The sequence below is a fragment of the Triticum dicoccoides genome, chromosome 3A (genome assembly GCF_002162155.2).
Source record: "Triticum dicoccoides isolate Atlit2015 ecotype Zavitan chromosome 3A, WEW_v2.0, whole genome shotgun sequence".
Classification (NCBI taxonomy): domain Eukaryota; kingdom Viridiplantae; phylum Streptophyta; class Magnoliopsida; order Poales; family Poaceae; genus Triticum; species Triticum dicoccoides.
The window spans coordinates 128,723,274-128,738,441 of NC_041384.1; positions in this window are offsets into that span (position 1 = coordinate 128,723,274).

Consider the following 15,168-nt stretch of genomic DNA (forward strand, 5'->3'; position numbering starts at 1 on the left):
TTTTAATGTGTATAAAAAAATGTTGACTATATATTCAAAAAATGTTAAATTGTCTTTGAAAAATGTTAAATGTGTATAGAAAAAATATTGACGATGTATTCAAAGAATGTTAAGCTTGTGTTTGAAAAATGTTAAATGTGTATATAAAAAATATTGACCATGTATTAAAAAAATTAAAATTGTATTCGAAAAATGTTAAACTTGTATTAAAAAATGTTAAGTATGTATAGAAAAAATATTGACCATGTATTAAAAAATGTTAAACTTTTTTTGATTTTTTTAAATGTGCATAGGAAAAACGTTGACCATGTATTCAAAGAATGTTAAACTTGTCTTTGGAAAATGTTAAATATGTATAGAACAAATGTTGACTATGTACTCAAAAAAGAAGGGAAATGAGTAAGAATAGAAAAACTGATAAAAACAATGAAAAAAACAAAGAAAAAAACAAAAGAAAAACAAAAAATCAGAGAAGAAACAATAAAACCCAACAAAAAACAATAGGAAAAAAGAAAATGAAAAACATAGAAGACCGTACAAAAATGAACAAAAAGAAAATAAAGAAAAAATAGTATAAAGAGGGAAAACTGGAAAAAAAACCAGTGGAAAGTGGGCTCATTTCGCGTGAAGTATACCCTGTCATATTACTTCATCGGGAACCCAATGCTAGCCCGCTGGTTGGGGTCCACTCCCCCGTGCACTCCTTTTTCTTCACTATTTTGCTTCTAAAGTGTGCGCGAGTGGGCCAGCCCGTTACCATTGAAGCTTGCAGTGAGAGTTCCTACCATCTCGCTTAATGCAAGATATAGTCACGACGCGTTGTTCCACGTGTGCTGTTGACTTCTCGGACGCCATCAAGACCACTGCTTTATCTTACTCCGAGATATCTCTTACTCTGTTGTGCATGTTGGCTATCAGTTTTCCCCATAGTCATGGATGGATGAATTAATCATGGCATTACCTTTCATGGACGGCTTTGCTGGATTTCTTCTAGAAGCTTCTAATGTCATTGCATGCAAAGATATACCCGTGGTGTTAGAAACGTTTGGTTGCCCGCAACGATTTTGCCTGCATTACATGTGAGACAGGATGAGGAAAAAACTATCATGTGCACATCGTTGGTTTCACGGATCTAGACTACCTCCATTAGTGGAGCAATGTTGGCATGAGGTTGATGTCTTGCATTGGTTGTACTCATGCAACTACATGATGTTTGGTTGTACATAGACAACGAGGTATACTTACATTGTACTGATACGTCTCCATCGTATCTACTTTTCCAAACACTTTTGACCTTGTTTTGGACTCTAACTCGCATGATTTGAATGGAACTAACTCAGACTGGCGCTGTTTTCAGCAAAATTGCCATGGTGTCATTTTTGTGCAGAAATAAAAGTTTTCGGAATGACCTAAAACTTCACGGAGAATATTTTGGAATTTATAAAAAAACTGGCGAAAGAATCAAACCAGGGGGCCCACACCCTGTCCACGAGGGTGGGGGGCGCGCCCCCTGTCTCATGGGCCCCCTGAGGCTCCACCGACCTCAACTCCAACTCTATATATTCACGTTCGGGGAGAAAAAGTAGGAGAGAAGGATTCATCGCGTTTTACGATACGGAGCCGCCGCCAAGCCCTAATCTCTCCCGGAAGGGTTGATCTGGAGTCCGTTTGGGGCTACGGAGAGGGAAATCCGTCGCCATGGTCATCATCAACCTTTCTCCGTCACCAATTTCATGATGCTCACCGCCGTGCGTGAGTAATTCCATCGTAGGCTTGCTGGACGGTGATGTGTTGTATAAGATTTATCATGTAATCGAGTTAGTTTTGTTAGGGTTTGATCCCTAGTATCCATTATGTTCTGAGATTGATGTTGCTATGACTTTGCTATGCTTAATGCTTGTCACTAGGGCCCGAGTGCCATGATTTCAGATATGAACCTATTATGTTTCCATGAATATATGTGAGTTCTTGATCCTATTTTGCAAGTCAATAGTCACCTACTATGTGTTATGATCCGGTAACCGCGAAGTGACAATAATCGGGACCGCTCCCGGTGATGACTATAGTTTGAGGAGTTCATGTATTCACTATGTGTTAATGCTTTGTTCCGGTACTCTATTAAATGGAGGCCTTAATATCCCTTAGTTTCCAATAGGACCCCGCTGCCACGGGAGGGTAGGAAAAAAGATGTCATGCAAGTTCTTTTTCATAAGCACGTATGACTATATTCGGAATACATGCATACATTACATTGATGACGTGGAGCCAGTTCTGTGTCACCCTATGTTATAACTGTTGCATGAGGATTGGCATCTGACATAATTATCCATCACTGATCCATTGCCAACGAGATTTTCACATATTGATCTTTGTTTAGTTACTTTTCCGTTGCCACTGTTACAATCACTACCAAACCAACATTGTTACTTTTGCCACTGTTACCGCTGCTTCCATATTACTTTGCTACTAAATACTTTGCTGCAGATATTAAGTCTTTCAGGTGCGGTTGAATTGATGACTCAACTGTTAATACTTGAGAATATTCTTTGGCTCCCCTTGTATCGAATCAATAAATTTGGGTTGAATACTCTACCCTCGAAAATTGTTGCAATCCCCTATACTTGTGGGTTATCATGTACCCTGCATGGTGAGCTTACCAACTACACCTTACGCATGATGTAACTGATCACACCAATAAAACAACACTCCTATCATGACAAACTGGATGTTTTGATGAATTACTTTAGCCCAAACCGTCGATCCGCCTTGCTAACTTAAACACTACACGTCTGCTTGAGCATGGTCTTGGAGTGAGCATTCTATGTCGCCTGCCTACTCTTAAACCCTATGTAGTGGCTACTTTGTAACCCTTCACTTATTATCACATGCTTCCCATCAATTGTAAACCCCTGGAACCCTCCCCCAGAGCACCACATAACACTTGTCTTACCATGGTAGAAGAGAAACAATTCAAGCAGCAAGCAATGGAGCACACTAGAGACATAACAGAAGAAAGCATGCATGATCATACATCATAGCTAGTTCAACCTACCACTACTATGGTGTCATCCTACCATCACATTCAAAAGAGGGTGCAATCCTACCACCTCAAGTTTGCCATCAGCACGAGGGGTTAGTATATACCACCTTCTCAAAATATACATACCAACAATAGTTCTCAAGCCCTAGCTAGCACAAAATATACATCGTCATCGTCATCGCTATAACCATCGCTGTTGACGATCATGCATGTTGTCACCACCACCAGTTTTTCTTGGATCTTGCATTCCGCTAACAAATGAGACGTGAGGAGAAATGGAGACTTCTCCCCATATCTGGTCTAATCCATACTTTTATTTAAAGTCTCTAATGGGTGCGAGTGGCTCCCGCATCGGGTCGGGTATGTAGTATGTAGTTTCGACCCAAAGATGAAGTTAGGCATAGACCTCGAAATGAGTCAATTCACCCAAGACAGAAAAGAATCATGCGCCCTCGAGAGCATTCTCTTCCACGTGCATTTCTTCCTGAATTTGGCTCGAAGACTTGTCCAACCTTTATTTTCCTAGGTATTGCTCGAGTGCGCTCAGGAAAATCTTAGCTAAGCTTAGTGGAGAACCAGAAACATCACTACCAATAGTGCTTGCCCAGCGTGGTCCTGAGCTAGAGCAACCTACGGCCGTCTACTCAAACAAACCTAACACCCTAAGCCTTGTTGTCCAATAGGTGGCCCAGAGCAGTCATGGAAGACTTTGGGCTAAAGCCACCTTGGTCCATGACAGCGCTGTAGAGGTCAGGGTGGACATCAACCCACTTGCTCTCCCTAATTAATGATGGTTGCCACCTCCTTGATGACCTTAGTCATGTTGTTGAAGACGCTCAGCTTTTCATCCATGAAGCAGCCCCTCTTCCTCTTCCTGTCAAGCACATGATCGTGATCACCACCCTTAGCAGGACCATCAAGGATGATGGCCTCTGACTCCTGAGTGTCCGGATAGTCAGGCATGGGCTAACCGAGCGACTCACCAGAGCCCATGGTATGCTTGTCGGTCGCCAGCCCAAAGGACAAGATGTGCTGCATTTGGGTATAGTTATGGATAGGTGTGCTGAAAGAAAAATCTTTGAATGCTAGAATGAAATATGACCCTGCTTTTGCTACTTCACCTATCTGTATTTCTGAGAAGGATTATGATTTCTCTGTCGATCCTGATATAATTACTTTGGTTGAATCTGATCCTTTTTATGGCTATGAATCTAAAACTATTGTGGCACATCTTACGAAATTGAATGATATATAGCCACCCTATTCACTAATGAGGAAAAAATTCGTTACTACTATATCCTTAAGTTATTCCCGTTCTCATTAAAGGGTGATGCTAAAATATGTTTTAATTCTCTTGATCCTGGTTGTGTGCATAGTCCCCAGGATATGATTTATTATTTCTCTGCTAAATATTTCCCCGCTCAAAAGAAAAAAGCCGCCTTAAGGGAAATATATAATTTTGTGCAAATTGAAGAAAAGAGTCTCCCACAAGTTTGGGGGAGGCTTCTCCGATTACTTAATGCTTTGCCTGATCATCCTCTCAAGAAAAATGAAATACTTGATATCTTTTATAGTGGACTAACCGATGCTTCCAAAGACCACCTGGATAGTTGTGCTGGTTGTGTTTTTAGGGAAAGAACTATTGATCAAGCTAAATTGCTATTGAATAATATGTTGAGTAATGATAATGATTGGACACTTTATGAACCAACTCCTAAGCCAACTCCGAAGAAAAGGGGTATTCTATTTCTCAGTCCTGAAGATATGCAAGAGGCAAAGAAATCTATGAAAGAAAAGGGTATTAAAGCTGAAGATGTTAAGAATTTACCACCTATTGAAGAGATACATGGTCCTGATAACCCTACATAGGTAGTAAAGGTAAATTCTCTCTATAGATTTGATAAGGGTGAAATCCCATCTACTAAGTTTGCTAGCCAATGCTTGGATGAGTTTGATAATTTTATTGTTAAACAAGAAGACTTCAATTCTTATGTTGGTAGACAATTGAAACGTAATGCTTATATGATTGAACAATTGAGTGATTATATGTCTAGAGTTAAAGGTGAGCTTAAACTTATTAGTAAACATGCTTCTATGGTTACCACTCAAGTAGAACAAGTGCTGAAAGCTCAGAATGATTTGCTCAATGAATTAAATAATAAGAAAAATGATAATGCTATTAGAGTTGTGACTAGAGGGGGTAAAATGACTCAGGAACCTTTGTATCCTAAGGGACACCCTAAAAGAGTTGAGCAAGATTCTCAAAGAACTAATGTTGATGCACCTAGTTCTTCTAAGAAGAAGAAAAAAGAAAAATGATAGGACTTTGCATGCTTCTAGTGAACCTGTTGTTGACACACCTGAGAATCCCAATGATATTTCTATTTCTGATGCTGAAACACAATCTGGTAATGAACATGAACCTAGCGATAATGTTAATGATGATGTTCATGTTGATGCTCAATCTAGAAATAACAATAATATAGAGATTGAACCTGTTTGTTGATCTTGATAGCCCACAATCAAAGAATCAACGTTATGATAAGAGAGACTTTGTTGCTAGGAAGCACGGTAAAGAAAGAGAATCATGGGTTCAGAAACCCATGACTTTTCCTCCTAAACCATCCAAGAAAAACGATGATGAGGATTTTGAGCGCTTTGCAGAAATGATTAGACCTATCTTTTTGCGTATGCGTTTGACTGATATGTTGGGGAACGTAGCAATAATTCAAAAAAATTCCTACGTATCACCAAGATCGATCTAGGAGATACTAGCAACAAGAGAGAGGGAGTGCATCTTCATACCCTTGAAGATCGCTAAGCGGAAGCGTTACAAAAACGCGGTTGGTGGAGTCGTACACGCAGCGATTCTGATCGCAATCGATTCTGATCTAAGCGTCGAACAACGGCGCCTCAGCGTTTAACACACGTACAGCCCGGGGACGTCTCCTCCTTCTTGATCCAACAAGGGAAGAGGAGAAGTTGAGGAAGAACTCCGACAGCACGACGGCGTGGTGGTGATGGAGCTCGTGGTTCTCCGGCAGGGCTTCGCCAAGCGCTACGGAGGAGGAGGAGGTGTAGGAGAGGGGTAGGGGCTACGCCAGGGGAAGGGTCTGTCCCGTCTGGCAGCCCTCCCACCCCCACTATTTATAGGAGAAGGGGAGAGGGGGCCGGGCCCTTCAGATCCCATCTAGGGGAGGGGCGGCGGCCAGGGAGGGAACCCTAGATGGGTTTTGGGCGCCCCCACCACTAGGAGACTTGCCCCCCAAGCCAGGAGGGGAGGCTGCCCTAGGGGAGGCGCCCCCACCTCTCCTGGTTACGTGAGATGGGGTGGGAGGAGCGCACAGCCCCTTAGTGGGCTGGTGTGCCCCTTCCCCTTGGCCCATAAGGTCCCCCAACACTTGTCGGGGCCTCCGAAACCCCTTTCGGATACGCTGGTCGTCACCCGGTACCCCCGGAACAATTCCGGACTCCAATACCCTTCGTCCAATATATCGATCTTCACCTTCGGACCATTCCGGAACTCCTCGTCACGTCCAGGATCTCATCCGGAACTCCGAACAACCTTAGGTAACCACATACTATTTCCCATAACAACTCTAGCGTCACTGAACCTTAAGTGTGTAGACCCTATGGGTTCAGGAACCATGCAGACATGACCGAGACATCTCTCCGGCCAATAACCAATAGCGGGATCTGGATACCCATATTGGCTCCCACATGTTCCATGATGATCTCATCGGATGAACCACGATGTCGGGGATTCAATCAATCCCGTATACAATTCCCTTTGTCAATCGGTATGTTACTTGCCCGAGATTCAATCGTCGGTATCCTAATACCTCGTTCAATCTCATTACCAGCAAGTCACTTTACTCGTTCCGTAACGCATGATCCCGTGGCAACTCCTTAGTCACATTGGGCTCATTATGATGATGCATTACCGAGTGGGCCCAGAGATACCTCTCCGTCATACGGAGTGACAAATCCCAGTCTCGATTCGTGCCAACCCAACAGACACTTTCGGAGATACCTATAGTGCACCTTTATAGCCACCCAGTTACGTTGTGACGTTTGGTACACCCAAAGCATTCCTACGGTATCCGGGAGTTGCATAATCTCATGGTCTAAGGAAATGATACTTGACATTAGAAAAGCTCTTAGCAAACGAACTACACGATCTTGTGCTATGCTTAGGATTGAGACTTGTCCATCATATCATTCTCCTAATGATGTGATCCCGTTATCAATGACATCCAATGTCCATGGTCGAGAAACCGTAACCATCTATTGATCAACGAGCTAGTCAACTAGAGGCTTACTAGGGACATGTTGTGGTCTATGTATTCACACATGTATTACGGTTTCCAGTTAATACAATTATAGCATGAACAATAGACAATTATCATGAACAAGGAAATACAATAATAACCATTTTATTATTGCCTCTAGGGCATATTTCCAACAGTCTCCCACTTGCACTAGAGTCAATAATCTAGTTCACATCACTATGTGATTGTAATGAATCCAACACCCATGGGATTTGTTCATATCTCGCTTGTGAGAGAGGTTTATTAGTCAATGGGTTTGAACCTTTCAAATCCATGTGTGCTTTACAAAAATCTCTATGTCATCTTGTAGATGCAACTACCATGCGCTACTTGGAGCTATTCCAAATAACTGCTCTACTATACGAATCCGGTTTACTACTCAGAGTCATCCGGATTAGTGTCAAAGTTTGCATCGACGTAACCGTTTACGACGAACTCTTTTACCACCTCCATAATCTAGAAAATTCCTTAGTCCACCCGTTACTAAGGATAAGTTCGACCGCTGTCATGTGATCCATTCCTGGATCACCCTTGTACCCCTTGACTGACTCATGGCAAGGCACACTTCAGGTGCGGTACACAGCATAGCATACTGTAGAGCCCACGTCTAAAGCATAGGGGATGACCTTCGTCCTTTCTCTCTCTCTTCTGCCGTGGTCAGGTCTTGAGTCTTACTCAATACTCACACCTTGTAACACAGCCAAGAACTCCTTCTTTGCTGATCTATTTTGAACTCCTTCAAAATCTTGTCACAGTATGTATTCATTTGAAAGTACTATTAAGCGTTTTGATCTATCCTTATAGATCTTGATGCTCAATGTTCAAGTAACTTAATCTAGGTTTTCCATTGAAAACACTTTTCAAATAACCGTGTATGCTTTCCAGAAATTCTACATCATTTCTGATCAACAATATGTTAACAACATATACTCATCAAAAATTCTATAGTGCTCCCACTCACTTCTTTGGAAATACAAGTTTCTCATAAACTTTGTATAAACCCAAAATCTATGATCATCTCATCAAAGCGTACATTCCAACTCCGAGATGCTTACTCCAGTCCTTAGAAGGATTGCTGGAGCTTTGCATACTTGTTAGCATCTTTCAGGATTGACAAAACCTTCTGGTTGTATCACATACAACCTTTCCTCAAGAAAATCGTCGAGGAAACAATGTTTTGACATCCCATCTGCAAGATTTCATAAATAATGCAGTAAATGCTAACATAATTCCAACAGACTCTTAGCATCGCTACGAGTGAGAAAGTCTCATCGTAGTCAACTCCTTGAACTTGTCGGAAAACATCTTAATGACAAGTCGAGCTTTCTTAATGGTGACACTTACCATCATTGTCTGTCTTCATTTTAAAATCCATCTGCACCCAACAGCCTTACAACCATCAAGTAGTTCTTCCAAAGTCTATACTTTGTTTTTATACATGGATCCTCTCTCGGATTTTATGGCCTCGAGCCATTCGTCGGAATCCGGGCCCACCATCGCTTCTCCATAGCTCGTAGGTTCATTGTTGTCTAGCAACATGACTTCCAAGACAGGATTACATACCATTCTGAAGTAGTACACATCCTTGTCGACCTATGAGGTTTGGTAGTGACTTGATCCGAAGTTTCATGATAACTATCATAAGCTTCCACTTCAATTTGTGTAGGTGCCACAGGAACAACTTCTTGTGCCCTGCTACACACTAGTTGAAGTGACGGTTCAATAACCTCATCAAGTCTCCATCATCCTCCCACTCAATTCTTCCAAGAGAAACTTTTCCTCGAGAAAGGACCCATTTCTAGAAACAATCACTTTTGCTTCCGGATCTGAAATAGGAGGTATACCCAACTGTTTTGGGTATTCTATGAAGATGCATTTATCCGCTTTGGGTTTGAGCTTATCAGTCTGAAACTTTTTCACATAAGCGTCGCAGCCCCAAACTTTTAAGAAACGACAGCTTAGGTTTTTCTAAACCATAGTTCATATGGTGTTGTCTCAATGGAATTGCGTGGTGCCCTATTTAAAGTGAATGTAATTGTCTTTAATGCATAACCCCCAAAAATAGCGGTAGATTGGTAAGAGACATCATGCACCATATCCAATAAGGTTCGATTACGACGTTCGGACACACCATCATGCTATGGTGTTCCAGGCAGTGTCAACTATGAAACGATTCCACCTTGTCTTTAGTGATTGCCAAACTCATAAATCAGATACTTTCCCTTTGATTAGATGGAAGGAACTTGATCTTCTTGTCACGATGATTCTCAACTTCACTCCGAAATTGCTTGAACTTTTCAAACATTTCAGACTTATGCTTCATTAAGTAAATATACCCATATCTATTCAATTCACCGGTGAAGGTGAGAAAATAACGATATCCACCACGCACGTCAACACTCATCGGACCGCACACATCAGCATGTATGATTTCCAACAAGTCACTTGCCCGTTCCATTGCTCCAAAGAACAGGGTTTTAGTCACCTTGCCAAAGAGGCATGGTTCGCATGTGTCAAGTGATTCAAAATCAAGTGACTTCAAAAATCCATTAGCATGGAGGTTCTTTCATGCGCTTTACACCAATATGACCTAAGCGGTAGTGCCACATTAAAGTGGTACTATCATTATCAACTCTACATCTTTTGGCATCAATGTTATGAACATGTGTATAACTACGACCGGGATTCAATAAACCATTCACATTGGGTGCATGACCATAGAAGGTATTATTCATGTAAACAGAATAACCATTATTCTTTGACTTAAATGAATGACCGTATTGCAATAAACATGATCTAATCATGTTCATGCTCAACGCAGACACCAATGCAAACAACATTTATCTAGGTTCAACACTAATCCCGAAGGTAGAGGGAGCGTGCGATGGTGATCACATCAACCTTGGAAACACTTCCAACACACATCGTCACCTCGCCCTTAGCTAGTCTCCGTTAATTCCATAGCTTTTGTTTGGAGTTACCAATATTAGCAACTGAACCGGTATCTAATACCCAGGTGCTACTAGGAGTACTAGTAAGGTACACATCAATAACACACATATATCAAATATACTTTTGTTGAAGTTGACAGCCTTCTTATCTACCAAGTATTTGAGGCAGTTCCGCTACTAGTGACCGTACCCCTAATTGAAGCACTGTGTCTCGGGTTTGGGTTCTTGGGTTTCTTCACTGGAGCGGCAACTGGCTTGCCATTCAAGAAGTTTCCCTTATTGCCCTTGCCCTTCTTTGAAACCAGTGCTCTTGTTACCATTAACACTTGATGCTCCTTCTTGATTTCTACCTTTACGGCCTTAAGCACGATGAACAGCTCCGGGATTATTTTCCCTTGCATGTTATAGTTCATCACGATACTCTAGTAGCTTGGTGATAGCGACTGGAGAACTTTTGTCAATCACTCTCTTATCTGGAAGATTAACTCCCACTTGATTCAAGTGATTGAAGTACCCAGACATTCTGAGCACATGCTCACTGGCTGAGCTATTCTCCTCCATCTTGTAGGCAAAGGTCTTGTCAGAGGTCTCATCCTCTCAACACGGGCATGAGCCTGAAATACCAATTTCAGCTCTTCGAACATCTCATATGTTCTATGGCGTTCAAAACGCTTTTGGAGCCCCGACTCTAAGCCCTAAAGCATGGTACACTAAACTATCAGGTAGTCATCAGAACGTGTCTACCAGATGTTCACAACATCCATAGACGACGCCAGAGGGGTTGGCACACCAAGCGGTGCATCAAGGACAGAAGCCTTTTGTGTAGCAGTGAGGACAATCCTCAGACTACGGCCCTAGTCCGCACAATTGCTTACAATATCTTTCAACTTAGTCTTTCTCTAGGAACGTATTTAAACAAAGAGCTAAAGTGCGAGCTATTAATCCACAACACAATTTGCAAAGACAATTTAGACTATGTTCATGATAATTAAGTTCATCTAATCAAATTATTCAATGAACTCCCACTCAGATAGACATCCCTCTAGTCATCTAAGTGATACATGATCCGAATCAACTAGGTCGTGTCCGATCATCACGTGAAAAGGACTAGTCATCAACGGTGAACATCTCCATGTTGATCGTATCTACTATACGACTCATGTTCGACCTTTCGGTCTCTCGTGTTTCGAGGCCATGTCTGTACATGCTAGGATCGTCAGGTCAACCTAAGTGTTTTGCATGTGTAAATCTGGCTTACACCCGTTGTATTCGAACGTTAGAATCTATCACACCCGATCATCAGGTGGTGCTTCGAAACAACGAGCCTTCGCAACGGTGCACAGTTAGGGGGAACACTTTGTTGAAATTTTAGTGAGGGATCATCTTATTTATGCTACCGTTGTTCTAAGCAAATAAGATGTAAACATGACAAACATCACATGCAAATCATAAAGTGACATGATATGGCCAATATCATCTTGCGCCTTTGATCTCCATCTTCGAGGCGCGGCATGAGCACCATTGTCACTGGCATGACACCATGATCTCCATCATCGTGTCTTCATGAATTTGCCTCGCCAACTATTACTTCTACTACCATGGCTAATGGTTACCAATAAAGTAAAGTAATTACACGGCGTTTTCATTGACACGCATGTCATAAATAAATTAAGACAACTCCTATGGCTCCTGCCGGTTGTCATACTCATCGACAAGCAAGTCGTGATTTCTATTACAAGAACATGATCAATCTCATACATCACATATATCATTCATCACATCCTTTTGGCCATATCACATCACATAGAAAACCCTGCAAAAACAAGTTAGACGTCCTCTAATTGTTGTTGCATGTTTTACGTGGTTGATATGGGTTTCTAGCAAGAATGTTTCTTACCTACGCAAAACCACAACGGTGATACCAATTGCTATTTACCCTTCATAAGGACCCTTTTCATCGAATCTGATCCGACTAAAGTGGGAGAGACAGACACCCGCCAGCCACCTTATGCATCAAGTGCATGTCAGTCGGTGGAACCAGTCTCACGTAAGCGTACGTGTAAGGTCGGTCCGGGCCGCTTCATCCCACAATGCCGCCAGATCAAGATAAGACTAGTAACGGTAAGCAAATTGAACAAATCATCACCCACAACTGCTTTGTGTTCTACTCGTGCATAGAATCTACGCATAGACCTAGCTCATGATGCCACTGTTGGGGAACATAGCAATAATTCAAAAAATTCCTACGTGTCACCAAGATCGATCTAGGAGATACTAGCAACGATAGAGAGGGAGTGCATCTTCATACCCTTGAAGATCGCTAAGCGGGAGAGTTACAAGAACGCGGTTGGTGGAGTCGTACACGCAGCAATTCAAATTGCGGTCGATTCCGATCTAAGCGTCGAACAATGGCGCCTCCGCTATCAACACACGTACAGATCGGGGACGTCTCCTCCTTCTTGATCCAGCAAGGGGATAGGAGAAGTTGAGGGAGAACTCCGACAGCACGACGGCGTGGTGGTGATGGAGCTCGTCGTTCTTCGGTAGGGCTTCGCCAAGCGCTACGGAGGAGGAGGAGGTGTAGGAGAGGGGTGGGGCTGCGCCAGGGGAAGGGTCTGTCACGTCTAGTAGCCCTCCCACCCCCACTATTTATAGGAGAAGGGGAGAGGGGGCCGGCCCCTTCCGATCCCATCTAGGGGAGGGGCGGCGGCCAGGGAGGGAACCCTAGATGGGTTTTGGGCGCCCCACCCCTAGAAGACTTGCCCCCCAAGCCAGGAGGGGAGGCTGCCCTAGGGGAGGCGCCCCCACCTCTCCTGGTTACGTGAGATGGGGTGGGAGGAGCGCACAGCCCCTTAGTGGGCTGGTGTGCCCCTTACCCTTGGCCCATAAGTGTAAGGCCCCCCAACACTTGTCGGGGCCTCCGAAACCCCTTTCGGACACGCTGGTCGTCACCCGGTACCCCCAGAACAATTCCGGACTCCAATACCCTTCGTCCAATATATTGATCTTCACCTCCGGACCATTCCGGAACTCCTCGTCACGTCCAGGATCTCATCTGGGACTCCGAAAAACCTTCGGTAACCACATACTATTTCCCATAACAACTCTAGCGTCACTGAACCTTAAGTGTGTAGACCCTACGGGTTCGGGAACCATGCAGACATGACCGAGACATCTCTCCAGCCAATAACCAATACCGGGATCTGGATACCCATATTGGCTCCCACATGTTCCATGATGATCTCATCGGATGAACCACGATGTTGGGGATTCAATCAATCCCGTATACAATTCCCTTTGTCAATCGGTATGTTACTTGCCCGAGATTCGGTCGTTGGTATCCCAATACCTCGTTCAATCTCGTTTCCGGCAAGTCACTTTACTTGTTCCGTAACGCATGATCCCATGGCTAACTCCTTAGTCACATTGAGCTCATTATGATGATGCATTATCGAGTGGGCCCAGAGATACCTCTCCGTCATACGGAGTGACAAATCCCAGTCTCGACTCGTGCCAACCCAACAGACACTTTCGGAGATACATGTAGTGCACCTTTATAGCCACCCAGTTACATTGTGACGTTTGGTACACCCAAAGCATTCCTACGGTATCCGGGAGTTGCACAATCTCATGGTCTAAGGAAATGCTACTTGACATTAGAAAAGCTCTTAGCAAACGAACTACACGATCTTGTGCTATGCTTAGGATTGGGTCTTGTCCATCACATCATTATCCTAATGATATGAATGACATCCAATGTCCATGGTCAGGAAACCATAACCATCTATTGATCAACGAGCTGGTCAACTAGAGGCTTACTAGGGACATGTTGTGGTCTATGTATTCACACATGTATTAAGGTTTCCATTTAATACAATTATAGCATGAACAATAGACAATTATCATGAACAAGGAAATACAATAATAACCATTTTATTATTGCCTCTAGGGCATATTTCCAACATGATATGCTTATAATGAATCCTTATGCTAAGTACATGAAAGATATTGTCACAAATAAAAGAAAGATACCGGAAGCTGAAATTTCCACCATGCTTGCTAATTATACTTTTAAGGGTGCAATATCAAAGAAACTAGGAGATCTCGGAGTACCAACTATACGATGCTCCATTAAGAGAAACTATGTTAAAACTGCTTTATGTGATCTTGGAGCCGGTGTTAGTGTTATGCCTCTCTCTTTATATCGTAGACTTGATTTGCATAAGTTGACACCTACTGAAATATCTTTGCAAATGGCCGATAAATCAACTGCTATACCTGTCGGTATTTGTGAGGATGTGCGTGTTGTGGTTGCAAACGTTACTATTTTAACGAACTTTGTTATTCTTGATATTCCCGAGGACGATAGTATGTCTATTATTCTTGGTAGACCCTTTTTGAATACTGTAGGGGCTGTTATTGATTGCAACAAAGGCAATGTCACTTTTCATGTTAATGGTAATGAGTATACGGTACACTTTCTGAGGAAACAACCTCAAGTCCACAGTATTAATTCTATTGGAAAAACTTCAACGATTACTATTGGAGGTTTTGAATTTCCTCTTCCTACTGCCAAGAAGAAATATGATATTCTTATTGTTCGGGACGTGCATATCCCCGTTGAGGTAACCTAGTGTTATTCGAAAATTCTCCGGTTTCATGTTATTCGAAAAGAGTTTGCTAACAAGACTTGATCAACCTTGTTAGTGGATACCTTTTTGATGAGCATGAGATGGATGAAGTTAGAAAGCACAACTCTCAGTACCCTCCTTTTACTTTATGTTATTTAGATTAAATAAAGAAAAAATAGTATTTTCTCTATGTTTTTTGAATTATCCTTGCAATA